A 27,516-nucleotide genomic window follows, 5' to 3' on the forward strand; every position below is an offset into this window, starting at 1 on the left:
TACCAAGCCCTCTAGACTCGGGTATTTGATTACAGTGACTGGACTAGACAGGCCCCAAGGAAGATCAAAGGCCCAGGCCTTCCTAACTCCCACTGGCTGAGATATCTCAGGAATTGGTAGGGAGTCTGCATGCCATAGGTAGGATTTCTTTTCCTCTTACCTACTGGTAATGGGATGATGCTCAGACAAAGATTCACAAAACACGGAGATGCAAATAAGGACAGTGTGATATGTAGGCAGGTGCTTATTCTTCCTCAGTCAAGTCAGCACGGCACCAAATTCTGTTGCTGTGAACCTGGCTTTATCCTTGGTGGCCATTTCCTTCCCATGCATAGTTTTCATTGTGACCATACATTCCCTACAAAAGAATCAGATTGTATTAATATATTGAACATCCTTGGAAGTAGAGCTTGTTTGTTTAATGTTTATTTATCTTCAATGTATGTTATGGGGGTGTGGGGGTGAGAGAGACTATTCGAACTGAGAGAATATTAGGAATTTTTGTTTTTTTTTATGATAGGGTTTGTGTAGCCCTCGCTATCATGGAACTTGATCTGTAGGCTAGGCTGGCCTCATACTCACAGTCTTCAGTAAGTCCAACTCCGGGGGTCTGATACCCTCTGGCTTCTCAGGCACCTGAATATGTGTGACATACTCACACACATACACACAAATCTTAAGAAGAAGATCTACTGGCAGCCTGGTCCCTGAAAACAGACACAGACAGCCTGAATACAGACAAGGACAGACAGACAGACACACACACACACAAGAGAGAGGGGGAGAGAGAGAGGGAGAGATTGAGACTTAAGGCTATGTAGGAGAGACTTTTGTGAAATGGCTCAGAGCATCACAGAGGCTAACAGAATCTGTGATCCAGGGTCTATGAACTAAAAATTCAGCAAAGCCATCGGAGTGATTCAGTTAGAGCCCAAAGACCAGAGAATCACAGCAGACTCATCTGAGAACCTGCAGTTCCAATGGCTAGTTCAGGAAAGGACTCATGTCCTGGCTGAAGGAGAGAGAGTGTGAGAGAGTAATTCACGATTTTATCTGCGTTCTGCCTTGAGCAGATTGGGTGATGCCCACCCACAGTACCGAGAGAAATGCTAATCTCTTCCAAAGCTTCTTTCAGAGACACACCTAGAAATAAAGTTTCACCACCTACCTGGGCCCCTAGCCCAGTTCACCCATCACATAAAATTAGCCAGCAGAGCTTCGTGCCCACAGAGGGGACTCACGCACGTCCTTGCTGCTATTAATCACCTGTTTCTTAAGATACTCATTGACTTCCATGTCTGTAAACAGAGGAGTGAATTCTTACCCTTTTCCCTACCACTGTCCTCCACATATATGAATATTAACATATAGTTATATTAATAGTCACTGCATAACATAACTATGTAAACAATCTCACCTACGGCTGTGGCGGACTTCTCGACCGGCGATGAAGAATGACCACCACACCAGGATTCCACTCAGATCACGCTTTTACTGGAGTGCCCTTGATTGATGGGGAGCAGGGAACGAGAGGGCGGGAAAACGAGGGACAGGGAGCGAAGGGGCAGGGAGCTAAGGGGAGAGGCAGCAGGAAGCGAAGGGGCGGGGAGGGGGGGCGCTTAGGCAGCCGCTTAAATAGGGAATTGGCACACGGGTCGCCCTGTGATTGGCTGCCACCAACAGCTGACACCAGACCGCATCGGGATAGGCTCAAGGATCCTCATCCACCGCGCATGCAGGAAGCGGGGACACGCAGCTCTCAAAGCCATAGCCAAATATGGAGTTGTTTATAACCAACAAGACAGGATGTCGGCGCCATCTTGTAATGGCGATCCTGCCCGGCTTACTACATACGGCAACCATTGAAGGCTGTATTTTTCGTCTTTTCTAAAATGTCATCAAGCTAAAATCAGATAATGTAATGCATTTTCATGTGATTTCTTTAACTTTACAATACACATTTAAGGTTCCTCTGTGTCTCCCTCCCACGCGCCCTGTCTTCGTAGATCATTTTGTTTCAGTGCTAGACGTTATTACCAATAAATTCCCCAGTTCTTTTCTCTGCTGTGATCTGAGCTGGTTGCTCAATGATTGTCATCTGATTGGCTTTCCTTCTTGCCATCGAGGGAAGTCCTTAGGTCTTATTCAGAGTTGGAGCTTTTGTTTGTTGGATCTCATGTCTTTTCCTTGCGTGGCTTGATCACTCATTTTAATCGGGTACACTCTCTAGTCACTTCCTCACAAAGGGCCCCAGGGTGATGATTTGATTCATCTGCAGAAGTATTGATTCTATCTTCGTAAAGGATTCCTGACTGATTAGGATTCTGTCGTTTCTTCTGTCTCTGATTTTTCTGAGATTCCAGCCCCAAAGCCCCTGACTAACATCCTGCCATCCAACCCTCGTACAAATTGCTTTGTGTTGGCCTTATTTCATTAGCTGAGTGCTGGAAGTGTTGTCTCTGTGCAGAGCTATATGGTAGAGTGGAGGGTGTTATATTCACTTGCTAGTATCTCTCTCCTCACTTTTGGACCGCAGCAAGCACAGAGTAATTATCCCAGAGATGATTTCTGGCAGATAAGATCGTCAAGAGTTGGAAAGGTATGTTTCAGTGAAATCTGTTTATAAACATACCTCTTGCTGCCAAGAACTTCAAGTCTAATTAATTAGCATCATCCCAGTCCCTCCTTTCCACTTCCATCACTTAGATACATGCACGCTCTCTCCCACGCCTTCACACACATCCCCCATCATTCACGGGTGTTCACACTCATGTTTCCCGTTTCTCTCAGTCTGCACGGGTAAGTTCAAGCACTTGGTTGACTTGCTCCCTAACTATTACATCTCCTCACTCCATCAGAAACCATTTTCTGCATCTCCAGTTTCATCAGGGTGTGCCTGGCTGAGACTGTCAGAACCACTGAGCAGAAGTATTTAATCCAGAGTTGGCTCGGATTAACCCGGTGAGGATCAGCTGAGGAAGCAGCCTTGAACTTCTTCCTAATTATTTATTGGAATGGAGGTCTTTGTGTTATGGAACGTATTCACAACCCTCCCATCCTCCCAGGCCTCCCACAGACTCAAACAGAGCCCTCTGCACTCAAGAAAGATATGAGAAAAGGGAGAGAGGATGTCTGGCCACGTGTAGGAGCATCGCCATTTGAGAGAGCATTCCTGGAAGCAGAAATGTTTCAGTGCCTTATCAGACGGACACATTTGTGTGACTTCCCTTATACAACACCAGAAAGTAAGGCTTGGCAGGTGGAGCTGGCCACCAGCAATGGACCCGAGGAGTGTGGGCTGACCAGCCGGGAGCTGGAGACAAAGTCAGCCTGACAGCAAGAAAGTCTCTTCATCCCTTAGAGCCCTGATCTGTAGGTGAGGACCATACTGGGACCATACTCCCAAGGCTGCTCCAGGGGTAAAGATAAATGTACGTGAAAGTACTCTGTCAGTAAGGGACCATGAAGACATTACTCTTCCCCTGCCCTGTGGTGGTGCTCTGAAGGGAACCCAAGGCCATGGTCACATTAAACAAACTCCATGACACAGAACTGCATTCTTGCTGTTCTATGAGAAATGATTTCTTGTTTAACTAATTCTATAAATGTAAAATTATGACTGGAAATATTTGTCAGACGCCTAGCGATGGGAGGGATTGACTTTTCTGAGTCTGGGGTGTGAATATCTGTGACTGTTGTTAGCTCAGTATGCCACCGTGTTGGTTCATGAGTTCAAACCCATGTTGAGAAATAGCATCCCCATAGGCACCCTAGGTGAATGTTTAAAAACAGTGGTGGGTGAGAGAGTGGCCGTAATTGGGGGGAACATAGGTTGCTATCTGTTGGCTATAGTTGAAATGTTGTCTCAGGCACCCTAGAAGAACCTGAGTGGAGCGCTGAAGTAGATGGGACTAACTCCTTCCATCCCTCCCCCTTTCTGCTCAACATCCACCGGGGCTCAGCATCTGCATTCTATGCGGATGGATTCCTGGCAGGGGGAGACAAATTCTTACAGACCCACAGCCGGTGTGGGGAGCAGGAGTACCCACAGACCCGTAAGGGAGAAAGATAGACCCTGACTAATGTGGAAGGACGCTCTTGTGATGGCTGACCAAGTTCAGGTACCGGTCTACCAGACTCTTGTCTTCAGTAGTAGGTGTTTTGTAGGTGGGATCACCAGTAGTTAGTTTGGAGAGGAGATTGCCCTCACCCCAGTGTCCAGCCTCCCAGCCTCGCTTGCCCCCAGATCTCCATGTCTCTCCCAGTGGCACTGTCTTGGAGGGCCTTCATTAACACTGCTGCCCAGACATTTCAACCCAACACACAGTGGTTCTGGGTTTGAATGTTTTTCTTCTCACTGGGAAAAGTGAGCTGCATTACCAGAATGGTAAATTCTGTAAGTGAACTCTAAATTACACTCTAACTGCTGTCTTTTGCCTAGCTTGATAAGACTGAAGTACTTAAAAAAAAAAAAAAAAAAAAAGACCTGTATTTAGTGTGTGTGTGAGGCACGTCCATGCCATGGAGGTCATGTGAAGGTGTCTTGTAAGGGCTTCTTTGATAAAACAAGGACCACAGCGACCTGTGGAGGACTGTCTAGGCTTCCATTTCAACTTCCACATAACCATCCATCATCAGGAGATTTCAGCACAGAAAGCCGAGGCAGGAACCTGGACACAGTAACCTGGAGACCAGAGCTGATTGCAGAAGCCATGCAGGAATGCTGATTGCTGGCTCAGTGCTCGCTTAACCTGCCTTCATATGTAATTCAGGATCCCTTGCCCAGGGTTGGTGCTACCCTGAGTGAGCTGGGCCCTGCCATATCAATCTCTAGTCAAGAAGGAGCTCTACAGATTTGAGACTCTAGCTTGTGTCACGTTGGCAGAAAGCTAACCAGCACAGGAGGTCAGAGGGCAAGGTCAGAGGGCAACTTGCAGGCATCTACAAGCACTGTCTCCTACCACATGGGTTCTAGGGAACTGAACTCAGGTCCTCATGCTCGGCAAACAAGAACTTCTAGTGAAGGGTCTTCTCATGGTTCAAGCGTGTATAGGGGTGGGGGTGGTGTATGCTTGGAATCACAGGCAGCCTGAATTGCATAGCAAGACACTCTCTAAAGAAGAGTCTAGGGGACTGGAGAGATGGCTCAGCAGTTAAGAGCACCAGCTGCTCTTCCACAGGACCTGAGTTCAATTCCCAGCAACCACATGGCGGCTCACAACCATCTGTAGTGGGATCCTGATCTACATGTAGTTGTACCTGCAGATAGAGCACTCATACACATAAAATAAATAAATCTTTTAAAGGAAGAAGAAGAATCTGAAGCCTTTGGGAGAGTAAGAAGGATCAGGTCATCCTCTATATATAGTTCAACATCAACCCTGGCTGCATGAGAAACCCCCAAAAACAAACCCTGGAAGGATATAATATTAATTAAGTTAACCAGAAGTGCATTGTAAACAACTTCCCAAACTCTAGAATTTACAGAGACATCTCGCTGCCTGGAGAGTCACATAGTTGTCTCATGTTGGTGTGCTATTCTGTAGGCAGAGGCTGCTCTTTCATTTCCCAGTCACCCAGACCCGAAATAATCACACAGAAACTATTTTAATTAAAAAACTGCTTGGCCCATTAGCTCAGGCTTTTTATTATCTGACTCTTACATCTTAAATTAACCCATTCCTATTATTTTGTATTTTACCACGAGGCTCATGGTTTACCAGGGCAGGCATCTTTTTTCTTTGGCAGCTACATGGAGTCTCTCTCCGACACCACCTTCTTCTTTCCCCTATCTCTGGTTGAAATTTTCTCCTTGCTCTGTTTTGCCCTTCCACAGGCCCAAAGCAGCTTCTTTATTAACCAATGGTAACAAAACACATTCACAGCATAGAGAGGTGAATCCCACATTAAATAGCTGTTTTTTTTTTTTTATTTTGGAGACCAGCCCTCACTGCCTTGCTAATAATCACAAATGTCACAGAGCTTGTCTTGGGCTACACCCAGGCAGACTAGCCAGGACCTGGGGTTCCGTGAGAGTCATTGACCACGGACTTCAGTTCATAACAGTTCCCTGCGGGGTGATGTGTGAGTCTCTTCAATTGTCCGTGACAGTATTCCGTATACACGTATCGATCCCCTCTAATCCCCAGCACTGCTGCCCAGCCTTTCTGTCTGGCTTGGGTGGAGCCCCTGAGGGGTGGAGGAACCTAGTGCCATCAGACATCCCTTAATGGCGGTCCTCCGGTGAGACTAGGCAGGTGGTCTTACAGATGAAGTGTATAGCCACAGACACGCACCGTCCCCGTCTCTGCCTCAGAACTCCATGTCCGTCATACCTGCTGTGGAAAGGAGCTGCCCGTCCTCCCCTCAGGATCCCTATAGCCTTTGTCACTAATCAGCCTGGGGGCTACTCAGAATGACTGGCAGCAGGTACTCCCACCCCCTGCCAACCACACTGCCCTCTCTGCTCTCAGCTCCTGCCACCTGGGGAGGCCACACTAGGGCCGACCCATCAAGCCTGGCTTCTGCATTACGTGCAAGGCTCGCCACCAGCCATAACTGAAATATTTATAGTGATCCACACAGGGCTCAGACATATTGTCCCAACAGAAGCTGTTGGTGTCGGGGTGGTGACATACTTGGGGAGGTCCACTTACTCTGCACTGGTGATGGCCATTTGGGCAAGAGGGTAGAGATCATAGCAAAATAGTCCAAATTTGACAAATGCATGCTTTGGAAGAAACCGGCTTGAGAAATTGACACGGTTCTATTTCCCCTTAACTCGGAGATTTTATTTCATATGTACATAGAAAAAGTCCCTTACTCTCAGCTAGCCCATCAAACAAACCACGGATGCGGGTTTTCTGGGGAAGATCATGGCAAATTTTCCCATGACTGTGACAGCTGTGCCCTCAGAAGCAGCCCCCATTTTGTCCCCAACCTGTAGGTTCCACTAGCATAGGCCTCTCATCAAACTGTCTTTTCGTGCATGGGGATTATTGGTAAGTGCCCCGAAATGGTGTCATTTGCTAGTTGCAAACGATTTGGTGTATCTTGAAGCCCATTAGAAGGGAAATGTCCCTATTCTGTAAAGAGCAGCATTTTTACGTTTTAAAAATTAGATGTTCTCAGTGGGGAGCAGGGTTTTATCTTTGTCGGTGCTGGCTTTGGCTAAGTACATCCCAGATTGAAAAATCTAAATGAAAGACCACGAGGGAAGGCATGGGGGAAGTTTATGTTGGGAAGCAGGAGGGAGACACACAGACACATGCACACATATATAAAACATACCCAGGGTTTATCTGTGGATTTAGAAAGCCTTTTCCATGTTGTGGTTTGTTGCCATCCTGCTAGCTGTTCCTGTCTCACTGGAAGCGCTGCATAGATGCCAGGCTCCGTCGTGCTGCCCAAAACTGGCTCTGTACATATGCTGAATTAGAGATTGGCTGGCAGAAGCAGTTCACAGATCCCAGATTGGCAGGGATTCCTCACGAAAGAAGACATGGTGGGCCCGAGGGACTCACTCTGCAGCCGGCAGTAATGCAACATGCTCCCTCCTGCATGCCAAAACCTGTTTTAAAAATAAGTTTCGAACCTTTCATTAGGCATCAGTTCTGGCCCAGGTAGCAGGCCCCTGTCCTGTTCCCAAGGAAGGCGTTCTCTTGATTCCTTCACAGGACCTGGTTTCAAGGCTTTTTACACCAGAGGATCCAGGTCACTTTGGTTACCTCTGTTAGTCAGCAGGGCACCCTAAAGGAGCCTAAGGAGGTGCCTGAGAGGAAGGTGGGACTGCTTTAGAGGAAAACCTTTCAGTTTTTGTCTTTCCCCACAAACAAGTGAACTTCCGTGATGGTTCTGATACAAGCAGAATTAACCCAGGGAGGAAGCATATTAGACAGCCTGAGCAGAGAAGTCTATGCCAAAAGGATCCGCCATCTGGGTCTTTCTCTCTCTCTGCGTCAACCAGAAAATTCCTCTCTTGTCTCCGAGTGGGTGGCTGGTGGCTTTACTCTTCCTAAGAGATAACACTTCATTTCCTAGACAGTGATGAGAATTAAGCAAAACCAAGTTTGTTCCTAAGGCTATCATTGTGGATGTTGGATACCTGCCCAATTTTAGTCAAGGTCTGGGAGATGAGGAGACTCGGCTTTCCAGCCCAGGGGGTACTTTGGCTTCAAATGACAGTCAGACATTTGTTTCAGTTACTCCCCCTTTTCTCCAAGGGTGTGGTGAAGAATCAGGAGCTGAACAAAGTGACCTCAGTCCTAGTCAGCTTCCAAGTGTGACAGCAGCCCAGAGCCCTGCAGTGTGAGAGATGCTATTTAATCAGTGTGCTCAAGCATCATGAGTTCAGAGAGCCATGTTCAGGGAACTCACACTCAGCCAACATCACTTGTGCTGGCTAGTTCTATGTCCACTAGACACACGATAAAGTCATTTTGGAAGATGGAAACTCCATTGAGGAAATACCCCCACCAGATTGAACCCAGGAGTACATTTTCTTGATTGAGGATTAAAGTGGGAGGAACTGGTTCACTGTGGGTGGTACCACTCCTGAGCAGTTGGTCCTGGGGTGCATTAGAAAGCAGGCAAGAGAAGGTTAGTAAGTAGGACTCCTAATTGCTGTGGCATAAAGTTCTTGTACACTGTAAAGACTTATCACTCATATTGGTTTAAACATTGATTGGCCAGTAGCCAGGCAGGAAGTATAAGCAGAGCAACCAGACTAAGAATTCTGGGAAGAGGAAAGACAGAGAGTCAGTTGCCACCCAGACACAGAGGAAGCAAGAGGAGAATGCCTTACTGAGAAAAGGCACATGGCTAAACATAGATAAGAATTATGGGCTAATTTAAGTTGTAAGAGCTAGCTAATAATAAGCCTGAGCTAATAGGCCAACCAGTTTATAATTAATATAAGCCTCTGTGTGTTTCTTTGCCACCGAACTGCTGTGGGACCAGGTGGGACAGAAACTTCTGTCTATATCAAGTAGCTTCTGCTTCAGTGCCTCCAGGTTCCTGCCCAGAAATCCTGCCTTGGTTTTTCTCAGTGATAGACTTATAAGCTGTAAGGTGAATAAACTCATGTCTCCCCAAGTTGCTTTTGGCCATAATATTTTATCACATCAATAGAAACCCTCAAACAGTCACTAACCCTACTCTTTGAGTTACCAATCTTCTTGGATATTACCAAGGAGTTATGCCAAGTCTACCAGGGTCAGGCTTTGTGGCCCTTTCTGTACCACATATCACATGGTATGGGACAAGCACTTGGCTGAACTTCCATTGGCCTGGATTCTAGTCCTGGTTGTGCTTTCAGTATGACTTCAAGTCTTTTGTTGATCTCCCTGGGACTTTTATCTTCTTGTTTAAAAATGATTGGATCTGTTGTGCATGGTGGCACATGCTTATTAGAATCCCAAAGCTTGGAAGATAGAGGCAGAAGGACCAGGGTCTCAAGACTGGCGGGGCCTTAAGAGATGGCTCAGTTGTGGAAAAGGCATGGGGTTCTCTGGGGAGGAGGGAGACACCTAGAGCTCAAACTTTTGGTCTGCGGAACCATGATAGTAGATTCCTTGTTTCTTTAAAACTTTCAATATTACCGTTTATTTATTAGGGGTGGGGTGGGCTGGGAAGGTGTGCACGTGCTTCTGTGGAAACCAGGTGACTACTGGCAGGAGTCAGGTCTGTCTTTCCATCACGTGGGTCCCAGGGATTGAACTCAGGACATCCTGCTTGGCAGCAGGCGTCTTTACACAGTGGTTTGTTATGGCAGCCGTGGGAGACTAATACAGATGAGTGATGTATAGTGATGATATTCCTAGCTTTCCTTCAAAGCTCCAAATCTCTCTTTTCCTATTGGCATCATAGTTGGCCTTAAGAATACTAAAAACAAAAACATACCTCTAAAACACTGATATTATCAAATGCAAATATGAGATTTATGGCTCTCTTTTGATAAAAAGCTTTTCGTTTTGTTTCTTTTGTTTGCATAGAACCACCCCACTATCAGCATAAGGGGCTTCATTTTAATATTTATTCAATAACTTTATTTAGATGACTTGGTTTCTGTGCAAGATCCTCATTAAAAACTGTTTATTTTTGGTTTTATGGGTTTTTCTTTGTGTGTGTGTGCGCGCGCGTGCATATGAGTATTTTGTCTGAATGTGTCTATATATGTTCCATGTGCATGACTGGTTCCTCAGAGGCCCAGAAAGGTATCAAATCTCCTGAAACTGGGAATTACAGGCGGCTGTTAGGTACCAGTGGGTGCTGGGAACTGAACCTGGGTCCTCTGGAAGAGCAGCCAGTGCTCTTACCTGCTGAGCCATCTCTCCAGCCCCGTTCCTAGTCACCCTCATCCTTTCAGGTGTCTCAGTTTCACTGAGCAATCTTGTGGCATGTTCAGAATAGATTTGCCTGTTCTCAGAGCTCTCAGCTCTGTTTAGAAGAGCGCTCTCCCTGCAAACCCTCCATTTCAGTTTTAAATATTTTATTTTTATATATTTATGTGTGTGTACTCATGAATGTGGGTACCTGCAAAGGCCAGAAGGTGTTGAATACTCTGGAACTGGAGTTCCAGGCAGTCGTGAGCCCCCCAAATATGGAAATCAAGCCTGGAGCAGCAAGTGCCCTTTACTGCCACGCCCCTCTCCAGCCCCCATTTTGGTTTCAGAGTATGGTGTGCATCAGTTTATAGCTCACAGTGGAGGCTGAGCAGCTTATCGTCACAGTGTTTATGACAATATTGGATCATTTCTTTCCAAATGAGTGGTTTTTAAGTAACAACAAATTGTGGTCTTATCTTTCACAATCCAGTTTTAGCATGTAAACAATTTTTTTTTGATGGCTGACTATTTGTAGTATTAGGAGCAGCGGGGATGCGTCCCCAGCACCCCGGCCGCCTATTAGCTTATGCCCGAAATAACAACACACAAACTGTATTCATTTAAACACTGCTTGGCCCATTTCTATCTAGCCTCTTCTAGGCTAATTCTCACATATTAATTTAGCCCATTTCTTATCATCTGTGTAGCACCGCTAGGTGCGCTTACCAGGAAGATTCTAGCCTATGTCCATCCTGGGTCGGAGCTTCATCGCGTGTGCCTCAGAGAGCAGAGCTATCGCATCTGCCCGGGAGAGGGGAGCATGGCGTCTCTGCGCTCACTTCCTCTTCCTCCCAGTATTCTGTTCTGTTTACTCCTCCCACCTATGTTTTAACCTATGAGGGCCAAGCAGTTTCTTTATTGCTTAACCAATGAAATCAACAGATTGATATATGACACTCCCACATCAACTATTATCTGTGGAAATATTTGCCTCCTGTCTGTCTGTCTGTCTTCATCTTTCTCCTCTGTCTCTGTGTGTACGCGTGTGAGTGCAGGAATATATTTCTGCATTGTGAGTGTGGCGGAAGTTCCAGGACAACCTTCAGGAACTGTGTAGGCGGGGTTTTCCTTTGGGACTGCTGGCTCCCCAGTAACTGATGCAGAGATTTTTTAATTAATTATAAATCCTTGGCTGATAGCTAGGCTTGTTACTAACTAGCTCTTACAACTTAAATTAACCCCTCCTTCTTGTGTGTGCTCTTCCCCGTAGCAGCACCCTTTTCAGCATGACATGTTCATATCCTGCTTCCTCCGTGTCTGGCCAATGACTCTGCCTCTCTTCTCCCTGGTGTTCTCTCGTCTGGCTCTCACACTTAACCTCTTCCTGCCCAGCCATCGACCAGTTGGCCCTTTATTAAACCATGGAGAGCAATGAATGTTCACAGTGAGCAAAACGATTGTCCACAGCATTGCCTGAGAACTGCTCTCACCTTCGACTTTGTCGGGATCAGTTAGCCTGTCGGACAGCCCCTGAATAGGAGAGTGAGGATTAAGAAAGAAAGGAGATAAACTCCGGAAAGCTCTCAGTGAATACTGAAGCAGCCCTTAATGTATTTCTTATGGCCCTTTTTAACCCTAAGCAAATAGGGGAGGGTGAAAGACTTCCTTACCATGGTTCAAAGGACAAATAATCACCTCCTTACTTCTCAAAACATCCAGTAACCACACTTTGGCCAAACGTCCTGTTATTTGGCCTTGAGGAGCAAGAACAAGTTTGAACTCCCTGACCTTAAGTCAGATGGACTGGAGTCATTGTTTCTGCTGTTTGCGCTTCCTACTCTAAGCTAGACCTGCATGCTTTTGAACAAACCTCTGCCTTCCCCTTCACCTATAATGTTTATTCTTGTTTTAAGACTGGGTGTAGGCAGAAATAATTTATTAAAAAATAGGGGTAACAGATTCAGAAGCTAGCCAAGTACTTATTGAATCTCTGGCTTCTGAAAATGCCAACCTAGAAGGCAAAAAGATACTTGCACCTTTAAAGGTCAGAACAGCACCAAGGGATGAGTGGATCCTGCACACAGTCAATATAGAGTCATTTGACTATAATACTGAGGCGTGGGTAGGAGAAGCAATTTCCAAAAGTATGAAGAGACATCAAAATACCAAATGTTTTAATTGTGGTAGAATAGGCCTCTGAGAAGGGATGGTAGGCAAGGCATTCCTAGAAATAATGTTCCCTCTGGGGATGACAAAAATAGAAGGTCTCAGTCTTCTGGATTATGTAGAAAGCGAAGCAAAGGCTGACGTTGGACCAATGAATATAGATTAACAAGAGACAGACAAGTGTCCCCAGCAAAGCTGAGGCAGATACAAAAATACACTGAAGGCTTGCTTTAAAGAAGTTTGGTTGCAAACAGGGTTTACAAACACAGAAAGAAACACATGGGAAGAGATTTGTGTCTATTTCCCACACCAACAACTTTGCTCTCATCCAAATTTTTGGTAGCTGAGTGTGCTCAAGGGTAGGGAGGAGGGGAAGCAGGGGATTAATGGCGTAATTAGAAGTTTTCTGTTTCATATCAGAGAAAAATAGGATTATAGCTTTAAATAGAATTACAACAGCAATTAAGTAAAACAGTAGGGAGACAAGGGCTTGAGGTAATCAAGTAATATGTAAACATAAATTGGGCATCGTGGTAACCCCTGTCATCCCAACACTGGGGAAACCAAGTCAGGAAAGGTGTTATGAATTCAAGACCCGCTTCTTCTATATAATTCGTGCCAGGCTAGCTAATACAATAGTAAGGTTCTATCTCAAACCACAATGGTAAAGTAGGCGAAAATGAAGATAATTGAGTTGGGTGTGCCAGGACTAGATTACAGATGGTTTCCTCAAATCCTTAATCTTGATCAATAATTTTCTTTGGAACAAAAAACATGTCTCTTGTAGCCCAGGCTGATCTTGAACTTGTGATCCTCCTGCTTCCATCTCCTTCAGTAAATCCTACCTGCATGAGCCACCACAAAGGACTGGATTAGTTCCCAGCACACACAGAGGACTGCAGATTGCTATCCTTAATGTGAGTTTATCCCCAAATAAATAATCCTGTGTTATACTCCATTCCGGGCTATTGTGGAACTTTTTGGTATAACTGCAGTTAGTTTCACTATATAGACCCTAGGCTGTGAACTCTTCTGCCTCCTGAGTTCTGGGATCAAAGGCATGTGCCTCCACTCCCAGCCAATTTTTTTTCTTTTTTTTGAGACAGGGTTTAACTATGTAGCTCTTACTGTCCTGGAGACCAGGCTGACTTCAGACTCCCAGCAATCCCCCTGCCTCTGCCTCTCAAGTGCTGAGTTTAAAGGTGTGCACCAGAACGCTTGGTCATTTTTTTTCCAGTGTGAGTTGGATGGACTTGTGGTATTAGGCTTGTTTACCGCAGCAGGCATTTTTATCTCTGTTCCATTTTCCAGGCCCTAATATCGTTCTCCATTCTTCCCAGCAGAGCTACCTTTCTAGGGTACCCATCACTTATTTCTCCTTCCTTAAGTTTTTGTTTGCGGGGGCAGGGAGTATTCTGAAATAAGATCTTGCTGTGTATCCCTGGCTGGGCCTTGAACTCACTACTTAAAACATTCTGGCCTTGCAGCTGCAGCAGATCCTCTTGGCCCTGCCTCCTGGGTGCTAGGATTGCAGTTCTTATCCACCATACCTGGCCCAGCCTTCCGTATCCTTGAAAGAATTTACTTCGGGTCCTACTCTTGTGTGTACTTACTTCTTTTTCTTACTATCAGTTTGATGAAGCAAACATTTAAAAAATGCTTACCAGATGTTCCTCAAATAGAAGAAGCCAACACAATGGTGGATTATGTCAATAGATGTTGGGATAGATGGAATAGATTTATGTAGACAATTACTCATTTATATTGGGTGTGCATTTGAACAAATGTGTCCCTTTTTGATACTGGATCTTAAATTTACTCTATATAGCCGTGGATGACCTTGAATATCTCTGATCATCCTGTCTCTACTTCCAGAGTGCTGGGATTAAAGGCATATACCACTGTCTTAGTTAGGGTTTCTATTGCTGTGATGAAATGCCTTGGCCGAAGCAACTTGGGGAAAGAAAGGATCTATTTGGCTTATATTTCCATATCGCATTGATCATGAAAGGAAGTCAGGACAGGAACTCAAATAGGGCAGGAACCTGGAGGCAGGAGCTGAAGCAAAGGCTATGGAAGGTGCTGCTTACTGGATTGCTCCTCTTGTCTTGCTCAGCCTGCTTTCTTATAGAACTCAGGATCACCTGCCCAGAATGGCACCGCCCACAATGGTCTGGGCCCTCCCACATCAATCACTAATTAGTAAAATGCCCTACCTTGCCTAAAATAAAATGTCTTGACTATAGCCTGATCTTATGGAGTCATTCCTCAACTGAGGCTCCCCCTTCTGTGATGATTCTAGCTTGTATGCAGTTCACATGAAACCACCATGTCCAGTGTTATGTGGCGGTGAGGATGGAACTCCAGCTACTAATCTTCCACACTAGCCTGCATGCCTTTCTACTCCAGGCTGAGGTCCCAGACTGAATTTTAAAAACAAAGATGAGGCCAGTTGAACATGCCTCTTCCTCTGTGCTCTGATCTGCCTAGACGTGAGCAAGCAGCCCGTGCCGCTACTGCCGTGTGTCTTGAGCAGAACTGTACGTTCAAACTGGCTCGGCGCGTAGAGGCAGTTGCCACCCAGCCTGATGACCTGCGTTCGGTTCCCAGAACCTCTCTGTTTTGAGGTGGCTATGGATAATCAAGTATGCACTGACTCTTCTCCAGGACTGCTAGGAAGACAGTGAGAACAGTTTCTAGTCGGTCTTATGACCCTCAGAGGAAGCAGCCAACTCTACAGTGTGCCATGCTCCTGGAATAGGATGGTCTGTAGGTTAGGGCTAGGAATTGCATTTTTTTACTTAAGACTACTTATTTAGTGTCCTACTTTATAACCCAGGCTGGCCTTGAACTCGTGACATCCTTCTTGCCTCAGCCTCCCAAGTATCTGACCTTGGGGCTGGAGAGATGGTTCAGTGGTTAAGATCAATGACTGCTCTTCTAGAGGTCCCAGGTTCAATCCCCAGCACCCACATGGTAGCTCACAACTCTCTGTAACTTCAGTTCTAGGGGAACCAAGTATCTGACCTTTTTAACTTACTGTTTAAGGGTTGAACCCCATCATAAGTTAAAAAGCATCGGCTTGTTTTATTCCAGAGCCGTGGGCATGGGGACTCTGTAGTAATGGGGGCGGCGGGGCTGCGTTCCCAGCACCCCAGCCGCCTGCTCGGCTAGCTTATGCCCCAAAATAATTACACAGACACTGTATTCTTTTAAGCACTGCTTGGCCCTTTAGCTCTAGCACTTACAGGCTAATTCTCACATCCCAATCAACCCATCTCTAATAATCTGTGAGAACCGGTCTTACCGGGAAGATTCTAGCCTAGTCCATCCTGGGTCGGAGCTTCATGCCGGGAGCGGGGCATGGCGTCTCTCTCAGGCGTCTGCTCCCTAGAGGAGAGCTGTCAAGTCTCTGAGCTCACTTCCTCTTCCTCCCAGTATCCTGTTCTGTTTACTCCTCCCACCTATCCTCTAACCAATAAAATGGGCCAGGGCAGTGCCTTTATTAGCCAATGACCTTCCTCCATCAGGACTCCACTGTTCTATTCATGAGTTGTTTATCACTAAGGGTAAAGTCGCTGTCATTGGGGACTTTGGCTTCCAGTCTGGTCTTTTCTAAGATTCACTAATCTTACTCTTGATGGGGGAGTGTCATATATCAATCTGTTGATTTCATTGGTTAAGCAATAAAGAAACTGCTTGGCCCTCATAGGTTAAAACATAGGTGGGTGGAGAAAACAGAACAGAATGCTGGGAGAAAGAAGCTGAGTCAGGGAGTTGCAATGATTCTCCCACTCCAGGCAGACGCAGGTTAAGATCATTCCTGGTAAGCCAGCTTGTGGGCTACACACTTTATTAGAAATGGGCTAGTCCAGGTGCGAGAGTTAGCCGAGTAAAGGCTAGATATAATGGGCCAAGCGGTGTTTAAAAGAATACAGTTTCCGTGTAGTTATTTCGGGGCATAAGCTAGAGCTAGCCATGTGGGCGGCTGGGTGCCTGGGACGCAGCCCCGCTGCTCCTACTACTACTTACTCTCATCGGGGAACAGGCTGTTCTCATCTCTGAGCTTAGCAGGGCGAGCTGTGAAGCCTGATGTTTCTCCACAGCATCTTCCTCCAGCAGCCTGGCCGTTGCTGGGCGAGCCAACACCTAAATGTCAAAACAGAGTCATTGCCCACTTCGCAGGTCACTCCCCATCAAGGTGTGATGCAGAGTCCAGCTAGGTGTATATTAGAGGCCAGTCTCAAAGAGTTTGCGGTTTTCTTTGTGATTATTCCATCTTTTGCATATTAATGTAAACCGTTGGGTTTCCTTCTCCACTTACAGTTAGAGAAAACAACGACGCTGTATGGCAGGGGCTAGTGGGGACCTCTGATGTTGTTAGGACTTTGATGTTCTTGAAGCCAGGTGTGTGTGGCCAGATGGGATGCCTTTCCCCTGTCCTACATGTCCAGGGGCCTCTGCTGGCAGAACCGCTGCTCAAGAGGCTTCCATCTTCTTCTCACAGGAAGAAAGGACACCGTTTTATTGTGACACGGGCCATCCAGCGTCCGCACAATCTGTTCTGCTAAATCGCACCTGGGGCTGTTCAGAGAAGGATCTGGCAAGGTTTCTGGCTGCTGGGGCCGAGGCCCTGGCCTCAGAAGCCAAATTGCGGCAGTGGTGCCGAGCTCTGAGTTCGCCACTCGGGAAATTAACCTACTTGTTCGCACGTTAAACGCTTTATGAAAATTTACTGGGCGCAAAAAGAGGAAAGAAAACCCAAGTGGTTGCGCAGTATGCCTGGCTGGCTGGCACCAGCGAGGGAGCAAAGCTGCCGAGAAGTGGATGAGAAGGGCTGGCACGGGAAAGGTGGAAAGCAAGGAGGAAACCAACACCAACAGCACTGCCAGCCCGCTATTGTTTTGTTAGCATTCACAGTGGCGGGGGGGGGGGGGGGGGGGGGGGGTTAATTAGAGACAATCCGGTGCGTGGGAGTTGGTGCACTCAGTGGCTCTTGCCACCTCTACAATACCCATTTGCAGACTAGGAAGCAAAGCCGCTGCCTGTGTAGGCGGTCCCAGAGAACAGCCCTCTGTGGTGACCAGACCACAGTGAGCAAAGTTTCCCCCTCTTTGAGGAAGAAAAATGAAGCCGATATAGAGAGATGGTTCATTGGGTTCAGGCGCTTCCCACCACGGCCTGAGCTGGATCCCTGGAATCCATGTAATGGAAGGAGAGAACTAGCTCTCTGCATGCAGGCTGTGGCACACTCGAACTCCCCCACTCCCATATACAGATAGATAAATGTAAAATTTTTGAGAGCTAGGCATGTAGCCCAGTTAATACCCTTCCTGCTTGCCCCAGCATGTTTGGGCTAGATCTCCAGCTCCGCCTAAATCGGGTCAAGTTCTCCCAGCCAGCACTGCAGAAATGGAGGGAGGAGGAGGATCAGGAGTTCAGAGTCATTTTTATCCTTGGCTGTATAACCCCGTGTGGTGAGTTAGAGACCAGTCTGGAAATACTTGAAAAACAAAACAAAAATGGGGTGACCCACACCTTTAATCCCAGAGACAGAGGCAGGCAGATCTCCAAGTTTGAGGCCTGTCTGGTCTACAGAGGAGTTCCAGGACAGCCAGGGCTACAAAGGAAACCTTGTCTCGAAAAACAAAAACGAGCAAACGAACAAAAAGGATTTGCAGATCACCACCATCACCCATCCTCTATTAATTTTCATCTCTTTCATGGTTGGTTTTAAGAAAAAATATATGAATAAGATGGAAAAGTACAACCCTTTAAAATACCTATCAGTTTATTCTAGAAGAGGGTAAGACCCTTTAAAGTATTTGGTTAGTAAGATGGCTCAGCAGGTAAGTTGTTGGATCGCTGTCAAGCCTGATGACCTGAGTCTGACCCTCAAAGTCTGTATGATGCAGAGGACCAAATCCCTCAGTTTGTTTTCTGATGACCATGTGTATGCCAAGGCACCCACGCTTGCTCACACACAGACAAGTGTGCACGTTAAATAAATGTAAAAATGTTTAAATGCCTGTACATTTGTCATGTGAAAGGACCAGAGTAAGCCAGGTGTGGTGGCGTAGGCTTGCAGTCCCAGTTTTCCAGAGGCAGTTAGGAAAGGATCGCCAAAGTTTTGAGTCCAGGCTATGTAGTGAATTCCAAAGCATGACCAGGTTTCAAAGGCCCCAAGCTAGCATGGCTAATTGACTGCTTGTCTAGCGTTCAGAAAGTACTGAACCTGTGATACCCAAACTCTTGGGAAGCAGGGAGTTGAAAGTCACTCTCCTTTACACAGGAAGCTTGAGACCTGTCTGGATACGTGAGACTGTCTCAGACAATCTCTTGTCTGGAAGTGTTTGTTTGTTTGTTTGTTTGTATGTTTGAGGGAGGCAGTGTTTTTGTTTGTTTGTTTTGTTTGTCTTTTGTATTATTTTTTTTTTTTAGCTCTAAAGCCTAGCCAGCGTGAGCAGCTGCTTGGGAGAGTCACGGTCCAGTTTCGCGCACCGTAGAAACAGCTGTTCTCCTGTGGCTTCTGCTGATGCCCACGTTGTTGCTCTACCAAATTTTCTTCCTTCCTGGCTGCGAGGAAGACAAATGACTAACAGACTCGAATCGTCACCCGGTGTTCCGCTATGGGAAGAGAGGGGGTCGGGAACAAGTCACTGCAGTGAGCTTAGCTGGCTTTGCTTCATGGCAAGGCTGGTTGTGCCAAGCTGCCGGGCGTTTTACTCCTCCCGGTATAGTGCTGTAACTCCCTACTGATGGACTCCGGTTTCTTTGTGTTGGCACCTGAGGTGTTTCTGAAGTGACTGACATAGAGACAGGATTTTCTGACCCCAGTGTCATTGTTTGTTCATAACCCACCATGGACAGCCAGAGAACAATGTGGCCCAGTATGCCTCCAAGCCTTGGTGATGGGTAGAGCATCATGTCTTCCTATATAGAAGTAAGCTAGACTTTAATGAAAAAAATTGTTCTTGGGCTGGCAAGATGGTACTTGCACGAACCTGGGGACCTCAGTTCAACCCCCAGAACGACTGGAAGGTTGAAGGGGAGAAACAGCTCCATCCCATCATGCACATACACACAGTCACAATAAATAGTTTTAAAATTTGGTTGGTTGGATGATTTTTCTGTGTAGACCTGGCCGTCCTGGAACTCCCTCTGTAGACCAGGCTGGCCTCAAACTGGTTTGTGGTGGTGCACATCTTTAATCCTAGCACTCAGGGGCCAGAGGCAGGTGGATGTCTGTGAGTTCGAATCCAGCTTGGTTTACAGACTGAGTACCAGGACAGCCAGGACTACACAGAGAAACCCTAAAACAAACAAAAACCCAGAATCTCAGGTAATTCAAATTGGCAAGAAACTTGCTGTAAGGCTTAGGATGACCTTGAACTTCTGACCTTTCCTGTCTGCCTCCTGACAGCTGGGATTACCTGTGAACCCCACCCAGTCTGTGAAGGTTGGAGTCAGGACCTCAGCAATGCTAGGCAAACACTTCTACCAAATGAGCCAGGCGCCCAGCCCCAATAGCTGGTTCTTGATGTGCACACAGAGAGGAGACGTTTAATCCTCCTCCCACAGTGTTGCTGGAGGAGGTCACCTGACAGAATGTATTGCCAGCATCACTTACAACTGTTCAGGCAGGGCATAGGTGATGTGCCTGTTATCTCTGCCGTGTTTGGACCCTCGGTAAGCCTGCCTCATTAAATTATGAACCGATCACTCTTGGTTTACCATGAAAAAGAGCGGAAGCACCGGGCTCCTGCCCCGACCGGCGATCTGCAGCACCTGCAGCAAATGCCGCGTTTCCCTCCTCATAATGAAGAAAGGTAGGTGCGCAGGCCTTTGATGACAAGGTTCCCTTTTGCTTGTTTACTTTGATTCTCCCACGCAGACTGCGACCCAGCAGGAGGGCTTTTAAACCAAAACAGTTAATTACCTCCTGTAACCCAGAGAAGTCGTGAAATATAAATACCGGGAAAGGGAGAGGGCAGCTTGGCTCCAGCGGTACTTTGTACCAGTTGGGGAAGAGAGACACCTTCTCAGTCCGCCAGGGGCAGGGTGGAGGGAGACCAATTAGCAGGTATGCTCGGGGAGGTGGTGGCCACCCACTCTGCTGTGTCAGTGGGCTGGACTGGAGTCCCCCAAACAGAAGGTGAATGGGAGTGAGTCGTTCTAGGCCTTCAGGCCCTCCCAAAGGACGATGCTTCAGTGTGGAAGTGTGACCAAGGACAAGGCACCTGGTCCAGAGCGACCTTAGGGTGCACCTGTGAATTCACGTCCCCTTAGCTCTTCAGCTAATTCTCTGCTGCTCTAGTAGACTTGTTTGTCTCTCTGTACAGCCCCTGCCAGTAGGCAGGGCTCCCCTCCCCTGACTTCCTTCTTATATGTGCGTCACCTACTTGGTTTTTGTGTGTGTGTGTGCACGCGCATGCATGTGTGTGTGAGAGTGTGTATGTGCATGTGTGTGCATGCATGTGTGTAAGAGTGTGTTTGCGAGTGTGTGTGCGTGTGATTGTGTGTATGTGTATGTGCGTGTGTGATTGTGTGTATGTGCATGTGTGTGTGTGCGTGCGTGTGCCTCAGCACCCACATGGAAGTCAAAGCACGGCTTTCAGGAGTTATTTTCTCCTTCCCCCATCAATTCTAGGACTTGAACTTAGATTATCAGGCTCGTCCATGGCAAGTGCCTGTCCTCTTGAAGTCATCCCATCTGTCCATTCTGGCTCCCTTCTAGGGGGTGTTCCTTCTGCTGCCGCTATTGAAATTCTTAGTTGTCAGAGTCTCCAAGCCCAATCCCAGCCTCCCTTGCTCCTCTCGGGCTCTGTGGGAAGGGCCACCTGTAGTAATATGGGCGGCGGGGCTGCGTCCCCAGCACCCCGGCTGCCTGGCTAGCTTATGCCCGAAATAACAACACACAAACTGTATTCATTTAATCACTGCTTGGCCCATTTCTATCTAGCCTCTTCTAGGCTAATTCTCACATATTAATTTAGCCCATTTCTAATCATCTGTGTAGCGCCCCTAGGTGCGCTTACCGGGAAGATTCTAGCCTATGTCCATCCTGGGTTGGAGCTTCATCGCTTGCGTCTGCCCAGGAGCCAGGAGGATGGCGTCTCTCTGAGACATCTGCTCCCGAGAGGAGAGCTGTGGAGTCTGAGCTCACTTCCTCTTCCTCCCAGCGTTCTGTTCTGTTTACTCCTCCCACCTATCTTCTAACCAATGAGGGCCAAGCAGTTTCTTTTTATTTAACCAATGACCTTCCTCCATCAGCCACCCCTGCCTGTGGGCAGCAGGTTTTGTTCCACTAGCTAAACCCTACTACACTTCTAATCCTATGGGCCCCATCACTAGCCATATACTACCATATGGGACTACTAAATCGGTAAGGTTACTTTGACAACCAGCTGACAGTTCCTCAGAATGCTGAGCGTACAGTTACTATGTGACATTATAAAAGGGAGGGATTCACAAATATCAATAGAACATGTCCCATAACATCCCCAAATTAGAAAGCAACCTAAATGTTCTTTAGTTGATGATAGGTAAGTATAACGTGCCGTGTGAACACGGTGGGATATTGTTTGACAGTAAAAGGTGTTGATGGATGATGGAACACGAGCAAGTCCTGACACATGACCACAGATGAAAGAAGCCATTTATGGAAGGTTTTATATTATGTCTCTGAGTTCTAAAGCAAAGCAAATATGCAGAAAGGAAAAGTACGACTGGGGGAACTACATTGCATGAATCTTGTCTCGTTAAAGCGTTACCTAGGGACTGGAGCTAGGGCTCAGTGGTTAGGGACACTTGTGGCTCTTGCCGAGGACCTGGATTGGGTTCCCAAAGCCGTCGTGATGACCCATGATAGCCCACACTCCAGCTGCAAGGGATTCAGTGCCGCTGCCTTCTTGCCTCTGAGAACACCAGGCATACATGTAGTGCTTATTAAATCTTCAAAAAGAAAAAAGAAACCAAACAACAACACCCAAAACCAAACAGAAAACAAATCCACCAAAAACTCACAAATAGTTGTCTACAAATTGTGTCCTCAGATAACAAAGTGAAAGTTCTTATTCTTTAACTTTTTATTGTGGGGACACTCAGATAGACACAAATGTCAAGGAGACTTGTGAGGTTGTGTTTGTTTTTAATAAACATAGAGTCAGTCATTGACCTGCTCCCCAAATACGAACATTTTAGAAATCTTTTCACAATATTTTTTCTCAATTTTATTACCGGAATTTTGAACATTAGAAAATTTGAAAGATTATACAATGAAAGCCAAGTATCCTCTGCTGTGTTTGCCCACTAGCACACTGCTCTGCCTGTCTTCATCTGCCCTGTCCGTCATCAGCTCATCTTTAAAATTTATTTCCATGTAAGTTGCAGACAGCCCCACTCTTCCCTCGGTCCTACCACGTGCTTATCACCGACCAGGGATGTTTATTGTACGTCTTCTGTTTTTAGTGAAACTCATATACAGCGAAACACACAAATGTCCAGTCTTCATGCCTCAACGTGAGGTATGTGTGAAATTTTGTGTCACTCAAAGCCACGGTTCCAGTGTCTTTTGGAAATACTTTTAATCCTTTTACACTTACTGATTTGGGGAGGGGGTGTATGCGGAGCACACCCCACTTAGGTCAAAGGACAACCTGCCAGAGTCAGTTCCCATCACCTAATTTGGGGGATCAGTCTTAGGTCCTCCAGCTTGGCAGCAGGGACCTTTGACAGCAGGGCCTCTCTGGCTGGCTCTGTTGGAAATGTTAATTCTTCTCATGGAGTTTTGAATGTCCTCATTGTGTTTTCTATGTTGTGTTTGCCTGTTGTAGAGTTGATTAAATCTCCGAGATGAGAAATTTCAGTACATACCATAAGCTTCCGAGCCTTCTTGGTTCTTGAAAGTTGGTTTGTAATTTTTTTTTTTTTTGCCGTAAGCCCTTGTTTTAATGTATCTTTCATGATTAACACATCAAAAACTGTCCTGTATCAAAATCTATCATTTCACAGTAAATAGGGACAACATGTAGGACGAGTCAAGGCATGAAATTTTAAGCCAGTTAAGACACAGAATGTCATCAGTGCAAGGTTTTCTTTTTCCCTTCCTTCTTTCCTTCCTTTTTTTTTTCCTTTCAGGAAACAACCCAAGATTTCTTTTCCACAACAGCAACACAAACCCATGAACTAGAAAGTCATATGGCCAAAGCATGCCCTGTTCATCTCTGAAAAGTCGGAACAAAATTCATTATTTTGTACAGTTAATGCCTTATTAAATGCCCACACTGTCTCTTGCCTCTTGAAACACACTGCCAGTTTGCAAGAATCGAGGAACATGCTTTTCAGTTCGGTTACTACATCCCTCTTAGTGACCCCTGTGACGATGAATTCTGTATGTTTATAAAGAAACGCAGTATGGCCTCCTGATACAACACACACCTATGCTGTGTTGCAGGCATTTCTGCTTTTTACTATGTGTCTCTAGAAAGCAGATGAAAAGGAGGCCTTTAAATGGAACAGTTCGCACAAAGTTTTTTTTTTTGTTTTGTTTTAAGCTAAACTTAACCTTGACAATTTTAATATAAAGAAGCTGCTATCAAGACCTTATGCACAAAACTTGGAAGAGTCCACACCTGTAACATCACTACGAGTGAGGTGAGTGGAAATGGGTTTAGAGGAGTTGATCTAGAAAAAGTAAAATTTACTAGTGCTTTGGAATGTAAGACATGGCATTTCTCTCTATGGAATGAAAATATTAATTTTATATGTGCTTTTTAATTATAAAGGCTGTACATCTCCCCCGGGTCTAGAAGGTCCTTCCTACTCTTAATTACTGGATCTCAGCGTCTAGTGGAGGCAAGCTTTTCCCCCTTCCCTGTAAAGGGTATACTTTAATGTTCACAGTTTGTGCATATGCGGGGGAGAGGGGGCGCAGAGGGAAGGTGTTAATTCAGATGTTAGGGAACTGTAATGATGCTGTTATTTAAGGCACGTATTTGAGTGTGTTTATACTCCGTGGTTCTATAAATAAACCCGAGGGGGCTCCTAGATGTCTCGATGCGTCTTGAATCCCGTGCCCTGTCTGTCTCATCCTATCCGACAGTAGAATTGATGCTCCTCTAATCCCTGGAAGTTTGGGGCTAATGAACGGACTGCTGGGCGGCCGCCACGGAGCTTGGTCCCAAACTATACTGTACTTCACACTCGATTTATTCTCCAGATGGCGAGACTGTGCCGCCCCGCCGCGAGGGACCACCCCTTCCACTGGAGTGTAAAAGTGGTCGGATGTTGTTTTCTTTGCAGATCTCCTCTTTCTGAGCTAGAAACTCGCGAGGATGATTAGTTATTAGCTCTAATGGGTGCCAACTGAACCAACTGCACGCAGATTTTCTCCCTTAGTTTCGGAGGCCGCAGTCTTGGGGATGGTTGCTTTATCTGCTTCCTTACGTCACCGGAGCGTGCCTCCTCCCCAGGTGACAGGAATCCAGGCTCTGAAATCATAGCACGCCTTGGTTCCTGGCCCAGACACGGTCACACAGTACTATGGCTTATGCATAAGGACAGTTTTATTAGCCTCTGGTCCACTGCACCAAACAGCCTGTGACACGGAATATCGACCAGTTGCGGGAGCTTTGGAAAGGCCACTTTTCAGAGCAGGGCCCTTGGAAGATTCTGGTCCATCCCAACTTGTCTGAAAGCCACGTGAAATCTACAGACATGATACAGAGGACCCAATGGCACTTAGTGAACACTTCCAGGATCCATTCAGCCTTCAAGCTTGTCAGTTCTGAGAGGGCCACGTTCATCCTGCCACGAGGACCCATCAGCGAGGCCGTGCCGTTTGCAGCGTGATCCCTCCTCAGTCTCCCTGAGACCAGCTTTCCCCCCCATAGCGTTCTTCCACCACAAAACATGTTCCTTTCAAAATTTCTGAAAGTCATTCTGAGCACCCCACTGAGGGAGTGTGACAGGCGCCTGAAGTCCTCTTATTAACCCACCTGAAGATGGGGATGGAGGGAGGAGTAAGGCTGGAGAAAAAGATGCGCGAAAGGAAGGGAATGATGAAGATGGTACAGAGAAGTCAAACGAACAGACCGGGTGGTCGGAACTCACAGAATACACACCACTAATTGTTCTTAGAAGCCGCCTTCCTCACAGCCCAACAGATGGCTTGGGTGTATTTACTAGCACAGTGACATATTTTACCATTAAAATAATAATAAAAAAATCCACACACTTGTTGGTTGGTGTAAATTCAGTAAGGTTGTTGGATATTTTGGGATACGTACCAGAGGGATGTGCTCCTCATTGATGTAAATTGTAGCAGTCAGCAGCCTGTTAGTCAGGGTGATGTGTGGCAACATACCTCAGACGCCATCCTCTCTCTCTCTGGAAAGGTGCGCCACCGTGCCAGGAAAGAGCGCCCTGTTTATTCCGAGCCAAAAAAACAAAAAGGAAGAAAATGCTGAGCGCTGGCTGCTCGTTATTATAACACGAAATGGACTAATCAGATTATGCCTAGAAACTGGAATTAGAGGCTTCGTTTGCAGCCAATTTCACAAGGATTGAGTTACTAAGTCAGCTGTAATGTGCGGAAACCATGGCAATCTGACTTCAGATGAGAAATCACAAACAGGTTTGGGACGTGAGCTCTGAACAAACATTTCTCTTCAGATCCAAAGGAAATAACCACGCAGCTTAAGGGTCCAGTTCTGTTGGACACCAGAGAAGCAGTTTAGAGAGTCGCCAGGGATTCTGCGTCATCGTGCACACATTTGGTAGACATGTTGATTCAGTCTTTCCTTTTTAAAGGAATGTAGACCAGGCTGGCCTAAAACCTGATGTCCTCCTCCCTCAGCCTCCTGAGTGAGCCACCACACTTAGCTTGACGGCATAATATTTTTACCCTTAAACAGTCCAGAGAATTACCTTTTATTCTCCCAGACAGTGTTTCGGTAGATCTTCTGCAAGGCTGTCCTGTTATAGGGTAAGAATCCGGAAGTTAGAATGTTTGCAAATCCAAACTATCCAGACCTAGTAACTGTCCGGACGGTGTGCAGCATGACCTGTTGTTTTAGGGTCTCTGAGGCTGTGGATCTGAAGGCACAGGAACCCCTCCTGCTATGACAGACAGCCTTCGAGCCCCGCTATCGGGCTGACTCCTATGCTCTGTCATGAGGACATCCCCGTTAGCCTCTGCAGCCACGGTACATAGAGTACCTAAGTGGACTGCACTGGGAAACAACCGGTTTGGGCAAGGGTGGGTACTGGAGAGGGGCTTAGAGGTTAAGAGCTCATCCTTCTCTTGAAGAGGACTTGTGTTTGGTTCCCCATACCCTCATCAAGTGTGGCTCACACCCGCCTGTGACTCCATCTTCAGGGGAGTCTGATGCCGCTTACCTCTTAGGGCATTTGTGTGTACATACGTCCTACAACACACACGTATGTAATTAAAGACAAATCTAGAAACATGAAGTAATGGCCATTCATCGTGTGGACCCGAGTCACTATTGACTGCATCATCTCATGTGCTTTCTCTTGCTTTTGCCTAAATTCGGCCTAAGTATGCACAGCCAACACTCTGGAAATCAGGTTTGCACAGAGACATCTAAATTCGTTCTGGGTGCTCTTTCCCCTGTCCCGATAACGCTAAGCTACACTCTGATAACACTGTTTAGCTCAGGCCCCAACTAGGAAGCCTTCCTGATTTCTGTTCTGTCTTATGTCTGGTTTAAATCAACTGTCTTGGGTTGTCTCTGTGGGTCTAGACTTTATGTTGGCTTAAATAATTCTATCACTTTTTGTTTTAAATAGGCTCTTACCATGAAACTCTGCTAGCATGGAACTCGCTATGTATATACCAAGCTGACCTTGAACTCCGTGATCTGCTTGCCTCTGTCTCCTGAGTGCTAGGGTTAAAGGCATGCTTACTTCGTGCATCAAATAATTCATGGTTCTCTATGCCTTGGGGAGCTCTTTTCTGAGATATGTGTTGCTGCCGGGCGGTGGTGGCACACGCCTTTAA

The 27,516-nt window shown here is 46.4% G+C and overlaps 1 protein-coding gene and 1 long non-coding RNA gene across 5 annotated transcripts in view; one reads left to right on the plus strand and one right to left on the minus strand.

The window, feature by feature from the left end:
- The window catches only part of Clybl (citramalyl-CoA lyase), a 217,975-nt gene that overhangs the window by 159,953 nt on the left and 30,506 nt on the right, over positions 1 to 27,516 (plus strand). The gene's annotated exons all lie outside the window — the stretch shown is intronic.
- The window catches only part of LOC121455867, a 77,909-nt gene continuing 76,079 nt past the window's right edge, over positions 25,687 to 27,516 (minus strand). For both annotated transcript variants that reach the window (XR_005975551.1, XR_005975550.1), the window contains exons 2-3: positions 26,421 to 26,468; positions 25,687 to 25,916 (exon numbers count right to left, since the gene is read on the minus strand). This is a non-coding gene — a long non-coding RNA (uncharacterized LOC121455867). The remainder of the gene's footprint in view (positions 25,917 to 26,420; positions 26,469 to 27,516) is intronic.

Source organism: Microtus oregoni, unplaced genomic scaffold (assembly GCF_018167655.1).
Source record: "Microtus oregoni isolate MIOR12 unplaced genomic scaffold, Mior012 000001F_ref0000356, whole genome shotgun sequence".
Classification (NCBI taxonomy): Eukaryota; Metazoa; Chordata; class Mammalia; order Rodentia; family Cricetidae; genus Microtus; species Microtus oregoni.